This window comes from Chiloscyllium plagiosum, unplaced genomic scaffold, assembly GCF_037043375.1.
Source record: "Chiloscyllium plagiosum isolate Xiang-an unplaced genomic scaffold, Cpla_swu_hap1 HiC_scaffold_3, whole genome shotgun sequence".
Classification (NCBI taxonomy): Eukaryota; Metazoa; Chordata; class Chondrichthyes; order Orectolobiformes; family Hemiscylliidae; genus Chiloscyllium; species Chiloscyllium plagiosum.
Genome location: NW_028270141.1, coordinates 145,243,849 through 145,265,637, shown reverse-complemented (window position 1 = coordinate 145,265,637; position 21,789 = coordinate 145,243,849).

The following is a 21,789-nucleotide window of genomic DNA, read 5'->3' as shown; positions in this document are numbered from 1 at the left end:
TCCTGAATGACCTACCCAGTGAGTCCGAATCTCCTCACCCTATCTCTTCAGCCGTCTAAAGCCATATCCAGGTCTCTTTGAAACCTCCAATAGAATCTGCCTCTACCAGGCAGCACAGTCCAAAGGGCGGAAGTGAGGACTGCAGATGCTGGAGATTAGAGTCAAGATTAGAGCGGTTCTGGAAAAGCACAGCAGGTCAGGCAGCATCCGAGGAGCAGGAAAATCGACGTTTCAGCCAGGAGTCTTTCATCAGTACATTCCAGATGCGAACAACTCTCTTAGTAAAAAAGTTTCCCCTCATCTCACTCCTAGCTCTCTTGCTGACTATCCCCATGTTGTGACCCGTAATTACTGTCATACCAACGCATGGAAATAGAATGTACTTATTAACCCAGCCAAAACTTTTCATAAGTTTGAACACCTCAGTTAGATCACCTGCTGTAAGGCGAATAAACCCAATTTCTCTCATCTTTCCCTGAATCTAAAATCCCTCGTTCTTGTTATCATTCTAGTAAATCTCTTTGTGCACTCGCTCCAGGGCTGTTAAATCCTTCCTAAAGTAAGATGCCTTGAACTGAACACAATTCACCAAACATGGCCTGACTAAAGATTTGTAGTTTGGGTGATGAAATTAGACTCAGGTTCACGGCACTGTGGAAATCTGATGTCCTCTTGTTCAGACCTGCATCAGTGTGTACTACTCTTGCCTCTGAGTCTGTAGGCTATGGGTTTGAATCCCTCTTGAGGTTAACCCTGCATTGTATTACTGAGGTGGTGTAAACAGTGGGACCTAGAACTAAAATGGCCTTTTTCACATGGTGCCTTAAAAAGGACATGTTCAGCTAAGGGGTGACCTCATAGAGGTTTATTAAATCATGGGGGAACATGAATCGGGCGCATAGCCGAGGTCTTTCCCCCAGGGTAGGGGAATCCAAATCTAGAGGGCATAGGTTTAAGGTGAGAGGGGCAAGAGTTAAAATGGACTTCAGGGGCAGCGTTTTCATGCAGAGGGTGGTGCGTGTATGGAATGAGCTGCCAGAGGAAATGGTGGAGGCTGGTACAATGTCACCATTTAAAAGGCGTCTGGATGAGCATACGAATAGAAAGGGTTTAGAAGGATATGGGCCAAGTGCTGAAAAATGAGACTAGATTAATTTAGGATATCTGGTCAGCATGGATGAATTGGACCAAAGGATTTGTTTCTGCTCATAAATCCCTGTGAGTCTGTGCTCTCTCGAGTGAATGCAAAAGATTTCAAGACACTAATCTGACAAAGAGTGAAGGGGATGTTTTCCTCAATATTCTGGGGCCACGTATTTCTGCAACAACCAGCATTGCTAAATTAGACAATGGTCGAAATGGACAAGGGTGGTCCTTGTAGGGTCTTGCTGTGCGGAAGTTGCCTCTGCTGCTGTTCCTCTATTGCAGTAGCTAGCAGATTTCAGCAAATCTTGTGTTAAGTGCACTGGGATGGTCTGAGGTCAGGAAGGCTGCTATGGAAATGCACGTCTTTCCATTGAGAGTGCTGAGTGTTGCTAGCACTGATTACTGGCCTCACTGCCAGTATTTGGCAATGACTGAGTTTAATAGTAACAGTGCTTATCCATATAGCCACTGTTTCATATAAAGCCTGACATTTACAGAGTCTTAACTTTAATCAAGTGTCAGACTCCTGCGTGGAGACTAAGATGGACCAATTTAAAGCAGTGCAATGTGGGCTCTGAACGCCTTTTACATACTTGACCAGAACTTGGCTGGAGCAGAGATCCTACTGCACAGAAAGTCAATGGAGAAACTGTTAGTGTTGATTGACGTGATTGTCTCCACTTACTTCAATTGATTGAGTGAGTCAGAGAAAGTTTCCAGTGTTTCCTCATGCCTCGTATTATCCCTGATACTTCTTAATTCTTCTTTCCCAATGGTCTTCAATTGGTGCTCTCTTTTTTTGTTTAATTAATTCACAGGACATGGGCGTCTCTGGCTAATGACCAGCATTTACTGCCTGTCCCTAGTTGCCCCTTGAGAAGGTGGTGGTGAGCTGCTGCAGTCCACCTGCTATAGGGAGGGAGTTCTAGGACTGTGACCCTGTTACACTGAAGGAACATCAACTCGGCCACTCTGACAAACAGCAATGATTTTGAACAGCCCTATTAGACTTCCCGTCCGGTGCAGTGGGTGATGATGCAGTACGTGATTATGGTTAGGATGGGGAATGGGGCGGTCAAAGGGCTGTCCCTTTCTGCTCCTGAAGGACTACTGTGGGGGAGGGGAGGTGCAGGACAAGGGGTGAAGAGAGTCAAGAGAAGATGGTGGGCTGGAGTAGTCTGCAAGATGGATGGTAGGGACAAGAGTCATCAACTTGCCTTTCCGTCCACCTTGTAGCAATGGGGTGACGCACATTAATCTGATCTCATTCCCCAACTGTCTGCCTAGTGCTGAACATGGGTCATAGAGTCATACAGCACAGAAACAGACCCTTCAGACTAACCAGACGATGCCGAACATATTCCCAAACTAAACTTGGCCCCATATCCCACCAAAATATTTCCCATTTATGTAGTTATCCAAACACCTTTTACTCTCTCCCTCCATCCTCAGCCACACTCCATGCATTTATTCATCAGATGAGGGCATCGCTGGCTAGGCCAGTACTTATTGCCTATTCCAGACAGCAATTGAGAGTCAACCACATTCCTTCCCTGGTGGGTTTTTCCAACAATTGACAATGGATTCATGTAATTATTAGACCCTTAATTCCAGATTTTGTTTTGGTTGAATTAAAATTCCACAACTGGCCATAGTGGGATTTGAACCTAGGCCCTGAGAACATGACCTTTGTGCCCTAGACTAACAGGGCAGCAACCACACCACTAGGCTATCACCACCTTTGCAAAGGCAGTCGGCAAGGCTAGGGGAGAGAGAAAAATAAAACAAGTCAACTTGAATTGTAAAAGTTTCATTAAGTGTCAAGTAACCCCAAGTGCCATGTAATGTATCAATGCTAAGATCCCAGCAATCTACATCCCAACACCACATGGATAGAGAGTCGTGAGGCCACTTAAGTAACCCGGTCACATTCAATGTAAAGCATAGCTATTACACAAGCAAGGCTTTGCACTTTCAGTGAGGTCTCGCCTCTCTTTTGATTATTTTCCAATTTTAAACTCTCAATATTTAGGACGCACCGTAACCTCTCAGCTCGTAAAACAATCTGGGATAAAGGTTGTTCTGACAGCACGCTTAAACGCAAATGAGAAACAGCGGCCCTCATGCAGCACAGCTGTGGGCATGCACACTATTACAAAACAGCCAGCGACAGTGACTGCTCTGTGAAGTCTAACTGCCTCATGATACAATCCCCTCACCTCCCCCAACCCCACCGCACCCCCACCAACCACCCCCTCACTCCACCACCGCCTCCCCCCCCCCGCAACCTCCATGGCCCTGACATTTCCTGAACGTAAATGTTGAGTGATTTTCATCTCTGTAAACATTTCTCCCTCAGCCGGTTTGACAATCTGGCTGATAACTGAACAGTTCCAGGCTCCTTCATGGAACAGTCCCTCCATTGCCATGACCTCAGCCCCAGCGCTCACAGCCTTTCAGAGCAGAGGGAGCTCCGGACTTCCACCTTCCTCAGAGAATGTGCTGCTCACTGGTCATACGCCTTGTGTCGTTGGCCAGTCACATATTGGACTGCAAATCTAACACAGATTGATTTAACAGCATAGACTGCACCTTGCAGTTTGAGGTAACTGTGTAGGAAACCTGTCGACGACGCATTTAGAATCCCCACAGTGTGGGAGCAGGCCATTCAGCCCAGCGAGTCCACACCGCCACTTCTAAGTGCATCCCACCCACACTGACCCACCCCTGTAACCCTGCATTTCCCTAATCCTAGCCAGCAAATCTCTGGAGACTACGGACAATTCAGCATGGCCATTCAAACTAACCTGTATAACTTCAGATGAGGATGGCCTAGTGGTATCATCGGTGGCCTGTTAATTCTAAGAACTTGGTAATATGCTGGAGACCCGGGTTCAAATCCTACCATGGCAGATGGTAGAATTTAAATTCAATAAAAATCTGGAATTAAGAGTCTAATTGTCAATCATTGGTAAAACCCATCTGATTCATTTGTGCCATTTAGGGAAAGAAACTGCCATCCTTACGTGGTCTGGCCTACATGTGACTCCAGACCACATAGCAATGTGGTTGACTCTTAACTGCCCTGCAGGGTGGATAATAAATACTGGTGTTGCCAGTGATGTCCTCATCCCATAAATGGATAAAAAAAAAATCTTTGAACCACAGGAGGAAACCCACACTGAGGCAGGGAAAAAGTGTAAACTGCATACAGACAGCCATCCTGAGGCTGGAATTGAATCTGGGTCCCCTGGTGCTGTGAGGAATTGGCCACCCCTAACCTGTGCTGGACTGTAGGTTCTTCATGTGGTTTCATCCTTGGCCTTGCCTCACTGGTGTATCTGGCTCCGAAAGCAATAGCAAAGATATTTTCTTTCTTCACTCCTGTATGCCTTAAGTCTAATCATAAGGTAATTATTCTCCCACTCTTGAAGAAACATCATCCCCTCGACCGAAACCTTCCAGCATTCTGAACATCCCAATCAGGATCACTCCTCAGTCACCTCTATTCAGGGGAATGACACCCAATTTAAGATTGTCCCAGTTATTGAAACCTATAAGTCGTGTTATTCTTCTGATGCATACACCACACCCCCCATAAGGTCAGTCAGTATAACTAGTATCCATAATTAAATCGTCACGTAAGAGAGAGTCAGACCAAAGGTCTGTCCAATCTGAGAAAGTTTTCCACATCCTATTCCAGCTTCCTTGTCAGAAACAATATAATTTATCAGAGGTTTGTGATCAAAACACAAAACCAGAAAGAACTGCGATTTCTGGAAATCAGATACAAAATCAGAAATTGCTGGAAAAGTTCAGCAGGTCTGGCAGCAGCAGCAGAGAGAAGTCAGAGTTATTGTTTCAGGATCAATGACCTATTGTCAGGACAGAGGTTTGTGATTCTTTTTTCGTGCTCCAGTGTTTAAGTGACCCTGGAAATCAAACCCGTTTCATTCTCACCTGGCCCCTTTTCTGAATCTTGACATAGTCTTTCTCTACACCATTTACCCAACATACCTCTAACCCTAACGCTAACCCTAAACCTAATCCTAACCGAACATACCCTAAACCTAACCCTAACCATAACCATAACCGAACCCTACCCAACATACCGCAAACCCTAACCCTAACCATAACAATAACCCTAACCATAACTAATATACCCCAACACTAACCCTAACCCTAACCTGAACCCAACTTAACCCTAACCCTAACCAAGACCCTAAACCTTACCAACATACTACTAACTTTACCCTAACCATAATCCTACCCAATGTACACCTAAACATTACCCTAACCCTAACACAACATACCTTTAACCCAAACCTTAACCCTAAACTTAGCCCTAACCCTAACACTAACCCTAGCTCAACATACCCCTAACCCTAACCCTATCCAATATACCCCAGACCAATCCCTAACCCTAACCGTAACCATAACCTTAACCCTAACCAACATACCCCATACCCTAATCCTAACCCTAAACTTAATGCAACACATTCATAACCCTAAGCCTAGCCCTAACCCTATTACATTTACACAACATACCCCTAACCCTAACCCTAACCTTAAACCTAACCATAACCATAGCCCTAACCCTAACCACCATACCCAAAACCCTAACCAAAACCCTACTCCAAACTGTAAATCCTAACCCTACCCAATATATCCCAGAACCTAACCCTAACCCTAACAGTAGACCCCTAACTCTAACATTAACCCAACATACTCCTAACCCTAACCCTAGCAGTAGACCCCTAACTCTAACATTTACCCAACATACTCCTAACCCTAACCCTAACAGTAGATCCCAACCCTAACCCTAACCATAACCATAACCCTACCCAACATAACCCAACTCGAACCCTAACTCTAGCCCTAACCTACCAAACACACACCTAACACTAAGCCTAAATCTAACACAAACCCTAACCCTAACCCTCACCCAACATACAACTTCTCTAACCCTAACACTAACCCTAGCCCTAGCCAATGTACCCCTAACTCTAACTCTGACCCTAAACCTCATCGTATCCATCATACTCCTAACCCTCACACTAACCCAACATAACCATAACGCTTACCCTAACTCTAACCCTAATACTAACCATAACCCTAACCCAACATAATGCTCACCCTAACCCTAACCCAACATAGCTCTGATCCTATCCCTAACTGTAACCCTAATCCTTGTCCTACTTTTAATCCTAACCCTAATGGAACTCTAATCCTGAACTCTAACCTTAATATTAACCCAAAGTCTAATCCTAACCCTAACACTAACCCAAACTCTAGCCCTAATCCTATCCCTAAACCCTAACCTAACATTAACCCTACACCTAACAGTAACACTAAACCTTAACTCAAATAGTAACTCCAGTCCTAACACATTCTCCCCGTGTCTGCGTGGGTTTGCTCCGGTTTCCTTCCACAGTCACAAAGATGTGCAGGTTAGGTGAATTGGCCATGCTAAATTGCCCGTAGTGTTAGGTGAAGGGGTAAATGTAGGGGAATGGGTCTGGGTGGGTTGCTCTTTGGAGGATTGGTGTGGACTTGTTGGGCCGAAAGACCTGTTTCCACATTGTAAGTAATCTAAATCCTAAGCATAAACCAGAAACTTTAACCCTAATCATAAACCAGAAACACTAACCCTAACTCTAACCCAAATCCTCAGTCCAGTTGAGCTAGTCTTGCCCAGTCATTTCTTGTATCTATGTCATTGGAAGGAAGTGAAGCAAATAATTGGTGAACCCTGAAGGCTGAAGTAACTCACAGTCATTATCATATTGCTAGCACCATCGCTGGTCTTTTAGGTTCCTGTACATGACCACATGCTCTTAGAACAGACTGTGTTCCAACAGATTATGCACCCAACCTTATCGGTTTCACCATCTTTTGGGAATTTGTTCTAAAATGTTTCCACACTATTTAAAAAGCCAAATTTGCTTTTATCATGGCTTCGTGACCAACACTTGTCCCAAAGTTCTCTATAGCCAATCGAAGTCCCAGTTGTAAAGCAAATTTGGTAACAGTCATTTTGAGAAGAGTCAAACTGATGTAGCAAACTCCCATAATCAGCAATGTGATCAACCAATAATCTTTGTGTTTGCTTGAGCTCCCTACACTGGGTTCTACAGAGTTCTGGAGCTGTTTTTGCCTCTGATTAATACATCCAAGACTGAAAGTGGTCATTGCACTGCTGTCCAAGTATTCCAAAAACCGCAGAGTGATTCATTTGTGGCAGAGGGAGTGAATGGTGTAAAGAGTGTGGCAACTTGAGCTCAGGTCTCTTGTGGACAGGAGGTCATAAGGGAACAGCTACTCCTGCTACTTTTCCTGGTCATCTCCCAAGCAGTTTGGGTTTCTGGAGCTCAGCTGAAGACTACCTATTCCAACCCACTTGCAGTGGGCCATGACATTCTGATGTGATAAGAATCTGAAAAAAAAAGGAGCAGTTGGCCATTTGGCCCCTTTGAGCCTGTTCCGCCATTCAATCAGATCATGGCTGATCATTTTGTGGACACACCTCCACTTACCCGCCCGCTCACCATAACCCTTCATTCCTTTACTGTTCAAAAATCTATCTGTCTTTGCCTTAAATGTGGTAGTCTCAAGTGCTTCACTGGGCAGGGAATTCCACAGATTCACAACCCTCTGGGTGAAGAGGTTCCTCCTCAGCTCAGTCCTAAATCTGTTCCCCCTTATTCTGAGGCTACACCCCCTTGGTCTAGTTTCATCAGCCAGTGAAAACAACCGCCCCGCTTCTATCTTCACAATTCCCTTCAGAATTTTATATGTTTCTACAAGATCCCCACTTATCCTTCTAAATTCTAATGACTATAGTCCCAGTCTACTCAACCTGTCTTCCTCACAAGCCAATCCTCTCAATTCCGGGATCAACCTAGTGAACCTTCTCTGCACCCCCTCCTGTGGCAGTACATCCTTTCGCAAGTAAGGAGACCAAAACTGTACACAGTTCTCCAGGTGTGGCCTCACCAGCACCCTATACAGCAGCAGCATAACCTTCTTGCTTTTAAACTCAATCCCTCCAGCAATGAAACACAATGTTCCATTTGCCTTCTTAATTACCTGCTGCATCTGCAAACCAACTTTTTGTGATTCATGCACAAGGACACCAGGTCCCTCTGCACAGCAGCTTCTGCAAGTTTTAAATAATAGTCTATTTTGATGTTATTCTAACCAAAATGGATGGCTTCACACTTACCAACATTGTACACTGTCTGCCAGCCCGCTGCCTGCTCACTTAACCTGTCTCTATCCCTCTGCAGGCTTTCAGTGCCCTCTGCACACTTTGCTCTAACACTTATCTTAGTGTCGTCTGTAAACTTTGACACGGTACACTTAGTCCCCAACTCCAAATCATCGATGTAAATTGTAAACAGCACTGATCCCGGAGGCACACCACTAACCACTGATCACCAACCAGGAAAATATCCATTTATCCCTACACTTCACTTTCTGTTAGCTCACCAATTCTCAATCTGTGCTAATACATTACTGTTATCTTACCCAGCAGCTTTTTGCATGGCACTTTGTTGAATGCGTTCATGGAAATCCAGATGCACCACATCCAACGGTTCCCCATTGTCTACCGTCCTCACAGAATTCTGGTAAACTAGCTCAAACATGGCCTGCCTTTCATAGACCCAGGCTGCATCGTGATGTGATTCTTTCTAACCTCACACCCACAGCCATCCTCACCACCACTTTCCTGACCATACTCTGCCTATTATTAACAACCAAAGGAAGATACTGTTCAGTTAGATCATCTGGATGTTAGGACAAGCAGCCTGAGTAACTGACATCACACAGGCACTTCCGCAGCATTACTCTGTTGTGTGGCTAATTAGATTACTTACAGTGTGGAAACAGGCCCTCCGGCCCAACAAGTCCACACCGACCCTCCGAAGTGAAACCCACCCCCCCCATATTTACCCCTGACGAATCCACTTAACACTATGGTATAATTTAGCATGGCCAATTCACCTGACCTGCACATCTTTGGACTGTGGGAGGTAACCCACACAGACACGGGGAGAAGGTGCAAACGCCACACAGACGGTTGCCCGAGGTGGGAATTGAACCCTGGTCTCTGGCGCTGTGAGACAGCAGTGCTAGCTGGAAATATAATTTCCTCACCAGTACATAGTAGCAGTAAAATGGTTTACTGAACCTACTATTCAAATTATTGACATAATTTGCCTTTCTAGGGTAAGCTGAAGAAGGGCTTATGCCCGAATCGTCAATTCTCCTGTTCCCTGGATGCTGCCTGACCTGCTGCGCTTTTCCAGCAACACATTTTCAGCTCTGATCTCCAGCATCTGCAGACCTTACTTTCTCCTCCTAAGCTGAGGTAGGACAGACACTGTTCAAAACTAGTGGCCTTGGGTACATTTCAGAGTTTGTGTGACTCACTATGAACAATGATCTGATTACTGTCCTGTAGAATAGTAGTGATTTGCTTCAAACTATCAAGGTGAGCAAATGAGTAGGGCCCTATTTACAAAATTACTGATGAGGCTAATTTAATAGTGTACGGAGATTTATGAATGCAATCAGATTTACTCACTGATGGAGATAGACCTTTTGGTGGAGAGAAGGAGAGAACCGATGGATTCCTCAACGAGTGCATTGAGGAATGGGACCAATCTCAAAGTTGAATTTGAATGGGGCTGGAACAGTAAATGTATCTGTGTTATCTGCTTCAACCAGTCTTTGTGGTTCCTCATCTCCTTTCATGAGGTTATGGTATAGGTTTCATACCTGTTCAGAATTGCATTTGAGAAAGTGGTGATAAGCCACATTATTGACCCACTGAATTTCTTGCTTGTCCATTTCAGAGGACAGTTACAAGTCAAACACATTGTTGTGAATGTGGTGCCACTGCAGAGTTTGCCTCCCTAAAGGGCCATGAGTGAACCAAATCAGTTTTTACAACTGATGATCATTTTAAGTTCCTCACCTGCTTTATGGTAAAGATACTTCTTTTGAATTTCCTACTGGATTTTTTTGGTGAACGTCTGACATTGATGGCTCAGGTTATAGAGTCATAGAGGTGCATAGTATGGAAACAAATTCTTCAGTTAAACTCGTCCATGCTGACCAGATATGCGAAATTAATCTAGTCCCATTTGCCAGCAGTTGGCCCATTTTCCTAAATATGACTACAGAAACACAACAAATTAATGGTTCTCTGAAATGGCTTAGCAGGTCACTCAAGAAGGCAGTTCACTGTTAACTTAAGGTCATAGAGTTATAGACATGTGCACCACGGAAACAGACCCTTCAGTCCAACTCGGCCATGCTGACCAGATAGCCTAAATTAATTTAAGGTCAACCCTCAGCCTCCAATACTCCAGGGAAGACAGCCCCAGCCTATTCACCCTCTCCCTATCGCTCAAACCCTCCAACCCTGGCAACATCCTTGTGAATCATTTCTGAAAACCCCATTTCAAGTTTAACAATATCCTTCCTATAGCAGGGAGACCAGAACTGAATGCAATATTCCAAAAGTGGCCTAACCAATATCCTGTACAGCCGCAAGATGACATCCCAGCTCCATAACTCAATGCACTAACTGATATTCACTGCTTCCTTATCCACTCCATCAAAACATTTTAAAGCCCTTAGGTCAATACTTCTGCAATCGTTTCTCAAGAGAAAAGAGACCCAGGCGTAAAAATCATTCCTGAGATGTGTATCCATTCATGGGTGACCTTTGGAAATTGTCTCTGAACCCTCTCCAGTCTCTCTATATCCTTCTCATAATATGGCACTGAGACTGTGTACTAAGTGTGGTGTAAGGTTTGAGACAGATTTAGCATAATCTTTGTTTTCCATTCAATCCCTTGAGACCTAAAGTCTTGTATTTGATTTGATTTTATGACCTTGCCGTGACCTCACATTTATATCGTGTCGCCACATCGTTTTTATACCTAGATTCGCACCTACAGGTGAGTGACCTCCCTATTTCTCCAAACAGAATCTACTACTTCACCTTTGCCAATGGTGACTTACATTTGACAAGATGACGTACTGTGAGTTAATGGCCTCTTGTAATTTGTTGCAGTCACTTTTTCAGTATTGGCCGACCAGAACCATTTGGTTTAATCTGAGAACTCAGATGTTGTGCATTGGCTCCCAAAGTCTTTAATGAGACTTACCAGCAGCAGTATTTCCGAAAGTGATAGTAAAGGCGAGCAGAGAAGCAACACAGTAAGATGGTGAGAGAGTGAGTGTGTTAACGAGGCAGGGGGATGGTGAGAGAGTGAGTGTGTTAACGAGGCAGGGGGATGGTGAGAGAGTGAGTGTGTTAACGAGGCAGGGGAATGGTGAGTGAATGTGTTAATGAGGCAGCGGGGATGGAGAGACAGTGAGTGTGTTAACGAGGCTGGGGGTTGGTGAGAGAGTGAGTGTGTTAACGAGGCAGGGGGATGGAGAGAGAGTGAGTGTGTTAACGAGGCAGGGGAATGGTGAGTGAATGTGTTAATGAGGCAGGGGGATGGTGAGTGAATGTGTTAATGAGGCAGGGGGATGGAGAGACAGTGAGTGTGTTAACGAGGCAGGGGGATGGTGAGAGAGTGAGTGTGTTAACGAGGCAGGGGAATGGTGAGTGAATGTGTTAATGAGGCAGGGGGATGGTGAGTGAATGTGTTAATGAGGCAGGGGGATGGAGAGACAGTGAGTGTGTTAACGAGGCAGGGGGATGGTGAGAGAGTGAGTGTGTTAACGAGGCAGGGGAATGGTGAGTGAATGTGTTAATGAGGCAGGGGGATGGAGAGACAGTGAGTGTGATAATGAGACGGGGGATGGAGAGACAGTGAGTGTGTTAACGATGCAGGGGAATGGTGAGACAGTGAGTGTGTTAACAATGCAGGGGGATGGAGAGACAGTGAGTGTGTTAACGATGCAGGGGAATGGTGAGACAGTGAGTGTGTTAACGATGCAGGGGGATGGTGAGACAGTGAGTGTGTTAATGACGCAGGGGAATGGTGAGACAGTGAGTGTGTTAACGATGCAGGGGGATGGAGAGACAGTGAGTGTGTTAACGAGGCAGGGGATGGAGAGACAGTGAGTGTGTTAACGAGGCAAGGGGATGGTGAGACAGTGAGTGTGTTAACGAGGCAAGGGGATGGTGAGAGAGTGAGTGTGTTAACGAGGCAGGGGGATGGAGAGACAGTGAGTGTGATAACAAGGCAGGGGGATGGTGAGAGAGTGAGTGTGTTAACGATGCAAGGGAATGGTGAAACAGGGAGTGTGTTAACGAGGCACGGGATGGAGAGACAGTGAGTGTGTTAACAAGGCAGGAGGATGGTGAAACAGTGAGTAAGTTAATGAGGCAGTGGGATGGAGAGACATTGAGTGTGTTAACGAGGCAGTGGGATGGAGAGACAGTGAGTGTGTTAACGAGGCAGGGGAATGGTGAAACAGTGAGTAACTTAACGAGGCAGGGGATGGAGAGACAGTGAGTGTGATAATGAGGCAGGGGGATGGTGAGACAGTGAGTGTGTTAATGATGCAGGGGAATGGTGAGACAGTGAGTGTGTTAACGAGGCAGGGGGATGGAGAGATAGTGAGTGTGATAATGAGGCAGTGGGATGGAGAGACAGTGAGTGTGATAACAAGGCAGGGGGATGGTGAGAGAGTGAGTGTGTTAACGAGGCAGGGGGATGGAGAGACAGTGAGTATGTTAACGATGCAGGGGGATGGTGAAACAGTGAGTGTGTTAATGAGGCAGGGGGATGGAGAGACAGTGAGTGTGTTAACGAGGCAAGGGGATGGTGAGAGAGTGAGTGTGTTAACGAGGCAAGGGGATGGTGAGAGAGTGAGTGTGTTAACGAGGCAGGGGGATGGAGAGACAGTGAGTGTGATAACAAGGCAGGGGGATGGTGAGAGAGTGAGTGTGTTAACGATGCAAGGGGATGGAGAGATAGTGAGTGTGTTAATGAGGCAGGGGGATGGAGAGACAGTGAGTGTGTTAACGAGGCAAGGGGATGGTGAGAGAGTGGGTGTGTTAACGATGCAGGGAAATGGTAAGAGAGTGAGTGTGTTAACGAGGCAGGGGGATGGTGAGACAGTGAGTGTGTTAACGAGGCATTGGGATGATGAGAGAGTGAGTGTGTTAACGAGGCAAGAGGATGGTGAGAGAGTGAGTGTGTTAATGATGCAGGGGAATGATGAGAGAGTGAGTGTGTTAACGAGGCAGGGGGATGGTGAGACAGTCAGTGTGTTAATGAGGCAGGGGCATGGTGAAAGAGTGAGTGTGTTAACGAGGCAGGGGAATGGAGAGAGAGTGAGTGTGTTAACGATGCAGGGGAATGATGAGAGAGTGAGTGTGTTAACGAGGCAGGGGAATGGTGAGAGAGTGAGTGTGTTAACGAGGCAGGGGAATGATGAGAGAGTGTGTTAACGAGGCAGGGGGATGGTGAGAGAGTGAGTGTGTTAATGATGCAGGGGAATGGTGAGAGAGTGAGTGTATTAACGAGGCAAGGGGATGGTGAGGCAGTGAGTGTGTTAACGAGGCTGGGCATGGTGAAAGAGTGAGTGCGTTAACGAGGCAGGGGAATGGTGAGGCAGTGAGTGTGTTAACGAGGGAAGAAATGGTGAGAGAGTGAGTGTGTTAATGAGGTAGGGGAATGGTGAGACAGTGAGTGTGTTAATGAGGCAAGGGAATGGTGAGTGAGTGAGTGAGTGTGTTAACGAAGCAGGAGGGTGGTGAGACAATGAGTGTCTTAACAAGGCAGGAGATGGTGAGACTAGGATAGCAACAGACAGTAGTTGAACACAAATGACAAAGCATTGGACAGGGAAATAACGTGACAATGCAAGACACACTGATACACAGTATAGGATCAGTGTGAGAATGCAGACACCAGACAGATGTGAAGCTAATGTCGAAGAACCTGGACTGATACTGAAAAGTGAGGAAGTGTAACTAAAAGGGGACAGTTGGTGCTTCCAATTAAACCTGTTGGACTATAACCTGGTGTTGTGTGATTTTTAACTTTGTACACCCCAGTCCAACACCGACATCTCCAAATCATAAATGGGGAAAAGGTTGAGTTGAGGACAGATAGAATCTATAACAATATATTTCAACCTAATCCTCTGACTCAGAGCCCAATTAGAGCATTATAATTACACGCAAAATGTTATTTAGGTATATTTCTTGCAAAAGCCTTTGCCTGTAATCCAGGTCGTGGGATCGTTTTGCAGACTTATTTTTAAAAATAATCTCTAACTGGTTAATTAACAGCCCATCCCCCACAAAGCTCCATTCTCGCTGGGATGTTAGATGTTTCTGGGTCTGTCGACACACAACACAGGATTTCGCAAAAGATTCACTTGACGACAGCACCACCTACAGACCTGACAGATTTGCACTCTTTCTCACCCTGTCCTGAACCTTGGCCATTTTCCCCACTCCCGGGGCAAAAGGGACTTTGCAGAGCGCTGCTGCTATACTGTGCTCACTCTAAACTAGCAGCCGTGTTGCAAACAGGAACCTCTGGGGATTGAATGAGGTGTGAACCATAGCATCACCTCAGTGCAGAAAGAGGCCATTCAGCTCATCAAGTCTGCACCGACCCTCCGAACAGCATCCCACCCACACATACCCCCGCCGTTTCTCCTGGCCAATCCACCCATCTTTGGAAACCAGAGCACCCAGAGGAAAGCCATGCAGGAGTATGGGGAAACTCCACACAGACAGTCACCCAAGGGTGGAACCGAACCTGGGCCCCTAGAGTTGTGAGGCAGCAGTGCTAACCACTAAGCCACTGTTCCACAGCTGAGCCTGGTCTCCTGCGGATCCACCCCGACTAGAATGAGGGTTTGAGCTCTGTGCCGTTGGCACTAAACTGATCCACACCAATCATCCAGTCACCTGTCCTCCACACCCTGTGACCCACTATCCCTGTCCGCAGGGTCTGAGATGCTGTGACAACTCAGTGCACCACAAGATGTCCATGTTGGTACTTCAACAACACCCAAACGTGAATGTTTGGGTTATTTTATTTCATGGGATCTTCCTGTGTGCGAGCTGGCTGTCGTCCCTCCTATATTTTGACTGTGATGACACTTCAGAAAGCACTGACTGTGTTTCTCTCCACGCATTTGCTGCTACGTTTCTCCAACGCTTTCTGTTTTCATTCCAAAAAGTGCTGTGGAGCACTCCGGGTATATCCCCTGGTGGTGAAAGCCGCTACAGAAATGCAAGGACTTCCTTTGCAAGTGGTTGTTGGATGGTTATAATGAGCAGGAGATTAGAGATGGAAATGTGTTGCTGGAAAAGCGCAGCAGGTCAGGCAGCATCTAGGGAACAGGAGAATCGACGTTTCGGGCATTAGCCCTTCTTCAGGAATCGCCTGAGCAGGAGATTAGCCAACTTTAACTTATCTGATTTGATTTGATTTCATTTCATTCATTGTCATGTGTACCTAAATACAGTGAAAAGCTTTGTTTACAGGCAGTATAGGCAGATCAGAATAAGCAAGGACATACAGACCATAGCTTGGGCAGAGTAAGGCATACTGCCCAGGATGTGAGCAAGGCAAGATCAGCACTAGCAAGCTCAGCATTATTTGAAGTTCAACAGATCTGTCCATCAGTCTAATAACGGCAGGGACGAAGCTGTCCCTGAACCTGTTAGTGCCTGTATTCAGGCTTCTGTATCTTCTGCCTGATGGAAGAGGTTGTAGGAGAGCATCACCGGGTTGGGAGGGGTCTTTGATGATGTTGGCAGCCTTTCCGCAGCAATGAGCCATGCAAATGGATTCCATGGATGGAAGGTTGCGTCCCATGATGGTCTGGGCTGTTCACACCACCTTCTGTGGTTTCCAATGGTCCTGGGCAGACCAGTTGCCGTACTAGGCCGTTATGTATCAGAACTTAACCTGGACCTGGAGTGTTCAGAGACATTGAGGCACTGCACTTACCCTGCCCACGGTCCCAAATAATTGCCCACATTATGCCCCCACCCCCTCCCCTAACAGCACCATTGCCTGGCTCAGATTACAGATGGGTTCTAGGCTTTCCCTAGTGTGGCTATGTTCTGTGGAATTGGGTCGGCAGTTGAAGAGAAAGGGTTAAATAATAAGGTGCATGTTCCTTCTGAAACACCTCAGTGTGTTCCGTAATGATTTCAAAACGCCTCCTGGTTGCCAGATGTGACATTATTTATTGCTGCAATAAATTAATTTCTATCTTATTAGGAACCACCTCCTAGCTAATGACAAGCTTGTCAGGTATACAGGAAAGCTGTTGAAACAGCGTAGAGGTGGGAACCACACACTGGGCAGCACGCTGTTGGGGGTCTGCCGCGGTTCCCGGCAAGATTTTGATTCTATTCTCCCCTCCAGTTTCCTCGACTGATTTGTGTCTCCGGCGCTAGCGCACATGCCTCTGAGTCAGAAGGTCAAACGTTCAAGACAGACCAGTACTGGTTCAAGACATACTAGTGCAGTACTGAGGGAGAGCCACACTGTCACAGACATCATCCTTCCAATGAGAATTTAAATCCAAGTTCCCATTCGTGCCATTGGATAAAAGATGATGCAGCACTATCTTGAACAGCAAGGGAGTTCTCCTCAGTGAGCTGACCAATATTTACCTCACAATTAATACACACAAAATAAATTGGCACATTATCATGCAGTTTTTGGTGGGGGTTTAAATAACTCCACAGAGGCCGGTATGTCACCAAGTCTCTCTTTATTTACACGTGAACGGTCCTTGACCTTAGTACTGCCTCATTCAGAGTCAGTCACACTGACACTCATCCTTTTTATACCTCAGTCGAAAAGGGTAGTGCTGGAAAAGCACAGCAGGTCAGGCAGCATCCGAGGAGCAGGAGAGTCGACGCTTTGGGCACAAGCGCTTCATCAGGCCAGCACTCCCTGATTGCACTGTAAGAAACTATAGAGTCATAGAGGTGTACAGCAGGGAAACAGACCATTCGGTCCATCCCGTCCATGCCGACCAGATATCCCAACCCAATCTAGTCCCACCTGCCAGCACCCGGCCCATATCCCTCCAAACCCTTCCTATTCATAGACACATCCAAATGCCTCTTAAATGTTGCAATTGTACCAGCCTCCACCACTTCCTCTGGCAGCTCATTCCATACACTTACCATCCTCTGTGTGAAAAAGTTGCCCCTTAGGTCTCTTTTATATCTTTCCCCTCTCACCCTAAACCTATGCCCTCTAGTTCTAGACACCCCGACGCCAGGGAAAAGACTTTGTCTATTTACCCCATCCATGCCCCTCATAATTTTATAGACCTCTATAAGGTCACCCCTCAGCCTCCGACGCTCCAGGGAAGACACCACCGGCCTGTTCAGCCTCTCCCTATAGCTCAGAGAATTGTGAACACAGCCCAGACCATCACAGAAGCTAACTTTCCACCCATTGACTCCACTTACAATTCCCACAGCCTCGGGAAAGGTAACTAACATCATCAAAAGCCCCTCCCAACCTGGTTACCATCTCTTCCAGTCTCCTCTGCCAGGCAGAAGGTACAAAAGCTGAGACACACGTACCAACACGTTCAAGAACAGCTTCTTACCCGTTGTTGTTAGACTTCAGTCTGGGCCTCTCTAATTTTATATTTAATATTGAACTTGCTTTCTGTGCGCCTTCTTTGCACCCGTGACTTTGTATTCCTCGTTTTGTTCATGCACCCAATGATCTTTGTTATGATCTACCTGTACAAAATGTTTGACTGTACCTAGGTACATGTGACAATAATAAATCAAACCAAATCAACAGATCAACAGGGAACTCATCTTCTATGAGATCCAGCCGGCTGACCCCTCGTTCCAATCGTTACAGGGGTTTGATGTGCAGAAGTTAATTGCTGCATTTATCTGACGCACTAATGTATAGTTAATTACGTTCCTAGTACAGTGGTTCAGTGGTTAGCACTGCTGCCTCACAGCACCAAGGACCCTCGTTCGATTCCAACCTTGGGTGACTGTCTGTGTGGAGTTTGCACGTTCTCCCCGTGTCTGCGTGGGTTTCCTCCGGGTGCTCCGGTTTCCTCCCACAGTCCAAAGATGTGCAGGTCAGGTGAATTGGCCATGCTAAATTGCCCATAGTGTTAGGTGCGTTAGTCAGAGCGAAGTGGGTCTGGGTGGGTTACTGTTCGGAGGGTCGGTGTGGACTTGTTGGGCTGAAGGGCCTGTTTCCACACTGTGGGGAATCTAATCTAATCTACTTCTTCAATTGTAAACCAGCTTGGGGCATCCTGGGGTTGTGAACGGCGCTATGTAAATGCAAGTTGTGTATTTTTTTTTCCCTTTCCCCCTCACCTTTGTGATTTCTCCATTCAGGTCCAGTCTCCATGTTGTTTGGGATTCTGTGTACCCAGCATGAGCCAGGAAAAGAAGGTATTGAGGGGAGCAAAGGAAGACTGGCACTATCTCAGGACCCAATCCAACCAGAGAAAAGAATTCAGACTTGAGCAAAAATTGTTTCTAAGGGCTGAAACAGGTTCAGAGTTAATACGGTTGGCAAGTGCGAGTGAAAACTTTTTTTTGATATAACAAGTGTTTTGGATTTGTCATGCACTGTCCAACATGTGTTCTATTTTTATTCAGTCAGTGAGTATCTTATTCATCTCACAGTTAGGCCGAGGTCTGTTTCCTTCTAAATCCAAACAGTTTACTTACAGAATGTGAACACATTACAGAAGTTTTAACATGCCTGCTCACAGAGCCCACAGCCTTTCTGGAACTTTCTGTGTGGAGTCACCCTCTTAACTCTCCCCAGCTACACCCACAGGCCTAAGCAACCAAGCAGTCATATGAGAATCAGTGAACAGGCCTAACTAATCAAGCACAGAATAATTAAATGATTGAATGCTCCAGGAGGGCAGTGAGTAACTTTCGAAAAGGAATTGCATTAATACTTGAAAGGGAAAAGGACATTTCAGTGATACCTGTGAAGAGGAAATGATGCGAACTTTGTAGTCATGAGATCCCACTTGCTCACTCACATTGAAGGGTTCTTATTTGAAAGTTCTCAGGTCTGACATTTCTTGTCTCTCTCTCTCTCCCTCTCTTTCTCTCACTAGGACATGAGTAGGAAGGGTTCAGAGGGATATGGGCCAAATGCTGGCAAATGGGACTAAATTAATTTAGCATATCTGGTCGGCATGGACAAGTTGGATTGACGGATCTGTTTCCGTGCTGTACATCTCCATAAGTTATTCCAGATTGCAACAGAATTTATAGTCCTGGCTATTTTTGCCTGTATATCAGCCCTCTTTTTTGGAAAATAAATGACTCATTTCGGAATTAAAATGTGTTCTGACAAATGGCCATGATAACAGGACTGAGCGACCCTTGGCCAACAGGGCGAATCTAAGCTCTGTTGTCTCACTACGTCAGGAATGGTGATAGACAATCAAGTGACTAACAGGAGGAGGAGGCTTCACAACCCGGGGGGAGGGAGACCAGCACATCAGTGAAAAACACAAAATGAAAGCATTTCCAACTATCTTGATGAGCAGGCGATCCATCTCAATCTCCTCCGGTTGTTCCCCGCGTCACAGGTGCCCATCTTCAGTCAATTCGATTCACTCCGCATGACACCAAGAAACAGCCCAGTTGACTGGCAGTAACGCCCACTATCACTAACACTCCCTCCCCGGGAACATTGGTAGTGTGCTGCCATCTTGAACCGCTGCACTCTGTTTGGCGTGGAGCCACTTAGAGTGCTATTGGGCATGGGTTTGAGGATCTTGGCCCAACGAGCGTTAAGGAACGGCGGTGTAATGCCGAGTCAGGAAAGTGGGAAACTTGGTAGGAAACGTGCCAGTGGTGGCGTTTCTAAATCTGTCACCCTTGTCCTTCCAGCTGGGAGAGTGCACCGGTTCGGAAGCCATTGTCAAAGGAGCCTTGTAGAGTCGGTGTTGTGCACATTGTAAGCAATCTTGATTTCTCAACAAGGACGAGGATAGTGCAGGAAAGGATGTGCGACGGTCAATGCTCTGTCTGCTTCTCCGTAACAAAGCATCCCTTGAGCGTAACGCAATGAATCACCAGGACTCAGGGCGTTAAAATTATTGCTGGGTGCTTTCAAACGTCCTTTCACTAGGAAAATATGGGGAAGAGAAAGGCTGGGAGCCAGGCAGAGCAACAGGAGGATTCAGGAGACTGAATGAGCACCTTGTTCTGTAGCCTGGCTACCATCGGCTCAGTTAGCACAAACCTGACAGGGGGGTTGTTAGAATCTCTTGTTCGAGCTGCAGAGTGGTTGTTTCTCAGTGGGGGCCTTGTCTCTGTCCACCCTCCATAAATTGCGGCTAATCTGTCTAAGGGGGCCGCCGCGTAAACAGTCATTGCCCTCGACAGAGTACAATTTGACGGGGGGCCGCTGTGAATAACTAGGTGCGGACAGCGCTGACAGTGAGTAAGTAAACATGTTCGGATATCATTGCCACCCCACACTGTGTTTCTGTCACCAGAGCTAGCAGGCAGGCTGTGAGACAGAGCAGGCCCCTGGGGTTATGTTGAAAGGGAGAGGAGGAGGTGGGCATCAGCAGGGAGGCAATGTTGGGGGGGGGTGGGGGGTGGGAACAGCTCAGGGGCTGCGCAGTGTTAAACATAACACCAAGCGAGATCCCCTCGCTCCTACGGTCCCAGAGGGGCGCTTTCTGTCTTTTCCCCATTCCCAGTATTTTCATCACCAATAACTGAAAGCATTCAGGGAAAACAAAAGAAAATCACTCTTTTTATAAAGACTTCGGTGATTTCTCTCCTGTGGTCGTTGCTTGCAGCATGAGGTTAATTTTCAATTCCTGGAGACTCCTTGCAGATCCTTGAAGAAAGTGAGGACTGCCGATGCTGGAGATCAGAGTCAAGAGTGTGGTGCTGGAAAAGCTCAGCAGGTCAGGCAGCTTCTGAGGAGCAGGAAAGTCAACGTTTCAGGCATAAGCCCTTCATCAGGAATGAGGGGATGGCCCAAGGGGGCTGAGAGATAAATGGGAGGGGGATGGGGCTGGGGGGGGGGGGGAAGATAGCTGAGAATGCAATTGGTGGATGAAGGTGGGGGTGATGGTGATAGGTCGAAGAGGAGGGTGGAGCAGATAGGTGGGAAGGAAGATGGACAGGGAGGACAGGCCAAGAGGGCGGTGCTGAGATGGAGGATTGGATCTGGGATAAGGTGGTGGGAGGGGAGATGAGAAAACTGTTGAAATCAACATTGATCCTGTGTAGTGCCAAATTCTAGCCACCTGATGCTTGGAGGAAGAACACCTCATCTTCCACCTTGGGACCCTCCAACCACACAGGATCAATGTTGATTTCACCAGTTTCCTCATTTCCCCTCCCTCCACCGTATCCCAGATCCAACCCTCCAACTCGGCACCGCCCTCATGAACTGTCCGACTTGTCATCTTCCTTCCCTCCGACCTATCACCATCGCCCCCCCGCCCCACCTTCATTTACCTATCGCAATTCCCAAATCCTTGAATCCGCCTGATGAGGGGGCATCAGTTATTCCTGGTGTTGGTGCCAATGTGGTCACTGGTTGCTGATGAGGCCTAGTTAGGGAGATTGGGGTAAGCTGCCTGGGCCTTGTTTTCAGTTCAGAACCACGGATTTCTGACCCACCCCAT